Genomic DNA, 1,576 nt, shown 5'->3' with positions numbered 1-1,576 from the left:
GGGGGGAGGGGGGGGGAGGGGGGGGAGGAAGGGGGGGAGAGGGGAGGGGGGGAAGGGGGGGAGAGGGGAGGGGGGGGATGGGGGGGAGAGGGGAGGGGGGGGATGGGGGGGAAAGGGGAGGGGGGGGGGGAAAGGGGAGGGGGGGGGGGAAAGGGGAGGGGGGGGGGAAGGGGAGGGGGGGGGAAAGGGGGGGGGGGGAAAGGGGAGGGGGGGGGGAAGGGGAGGGGGGGAGGGGGAGAGAGGGGAGAGGGGGAGGGGGAGAGAGGGGAGAGGGGAGGGGGGAGGGGGGGAAGAGGGTAGAGGGGAGAGGGGAGGGGGGAGGAGGGGAGGGGGGGAGAGGGGGAGAGGGGGAGAGGGAGGGGGGGAGAGGGGAGGGGGGAGAGGGGAGGGGGGGAGGGGGAGGGGGGGGAGGGGGGAGAGGGGAGGGGGGGAGGGGGGAGAGGGGGAGGGGAGAGAGGGGGGGGGAGGGGAGGGGGAGGGGGAGGGGGGGGAGGGGGAGGGGGGGGGAGGGGGGGGAGGGGGAGGGGGGGGAGAGGGGGAGGGGGGGGGGAGAGGGGGAGGGGGGGGGAGAGGGGGAGGGGGAGGGGGGGGAGAGGGGGAGGGGGGGGAGAGGGGGAGGGGGAGGGGGAGGGGGAGGGGGGGAGGGGGAGGGGGGGGGGGGGGGGAGGGGGAGGGGGGGGGAGAGGGGAGGGGGAGGGGGAGGGGGGGGAGGGGAGGGGGAGGGGGGGGAGGGGAGGGGGAGGGGGGGGGAGAGGGGAGGGGGAGGGGGAGGGGGGGAGGGGGAGGGGGGGGGAGAGGGGAGGGGGAGGGGGAGGGGGGGGAGAGGGGGGGGGAGAGGGGGAGGGGTGGGGAGAAGGGGGGGGGTGTTGGCCCCGGGGATGACTCGGTTCCCCGGCCCCAGGGAAATGCCCTAATCCCGGGCCCGGTTTTACCTCAGGCCGCTGCTGATCCCCGGTGTCTGTCCCGGTCCCTGCTCAGACTCACGCTCCGCCGCCACATGGCACCAGCTTCCGGCCACGAAGCAGCGATTGCATCAGCCGGAGGTGAGCGAGAAAAGCGCGGCCCAGTTCAGCCGCAAGGAGGGCCACAGACTTAACCCTAAACACCCACAACGCACAACATCCCCTACACCCCACAGGAATGACCCTAAACATCCCCTAAACCCCACAGGAATGACCCTAAACATCCCCTAAACCCCACAGGAATGACCCTAAACATCCCCTAAACCCACAGGAATGACCCTAAACATCCCCTAAACCCCACAGGAATGACCCTAAACATCCCCTAAAACCCACAGGAATGACCCTAAACATCCCCTAAAACCCACAGGAATGACCCTAAACATCCCCTAAAACCCACAGGAATGACCCTAAACATCCCCTAAACCCCACAGGAATGACCCTAAACATCCCCTAAACCCACAGGAATGACCCTAAACATCCCCTACAACCCCACAGGAATGACCCTAAACATCCCCTAAACCCCACAGGAATGACCCTAAACATCCCCTAAACCCACATGAATGACCCTAAACATCCCCTACACCCCACAGGAATGACCCTAAACATCCCCTAAA

At 69.3% G+C, this 1,576-nt stretch overlaps 1 protein-coding gene across 2 annotated transcripts in view; it reads right to left on the bottom strand.

The window, feature by feature from the left end:
• LOC122542065 (sodium-dependent neutral amino acid transporter B(0)AT2-like) overlaps nucleotides 1-1,075 on the bottom strand; it is a 186,851-nt gene extending 185,776 nt beyond the window's left edge. For both annotated transcript variants that reach the window (XM_087978167.1, XM_087978165.1), the window contains exon 1: nucleotides 933-1,075. The gene's annotated coding sequence lies outside the window, so the exon portion shown is untranslated. The remainder of the gene's footprint in view (nucleotides 1-932) is intronic.
• Between the last annotated feature and the right edge of the window lie 501 nt (nucleotides 1,076-1,576).

This window comes from Chiloscyllium plagiosum, unplaced genomic scaffold, assembly GCF_037043375.1.
Source record: "Chiloscyllium plagiosum isolate Xiang-an unplaced genomic scaffold, Cpla_swu_hap1 HiC_scaffold_33, whole genome shotgun sequence".
NCBI classification, from domain to species: domain Eukaryota; kingdom Metazoa; phylum Chordata; class Chondrichthyes; order Orectolobiformes; family Hemiscylliidae; genus Chiloscyllium; species Chiloscyllium plagiosum.
The sequence above is the reverse complement of the archived record's forward strand: the minus strand, read 5'-3'. Positions and strand labels throughout refer to the sequence as shown.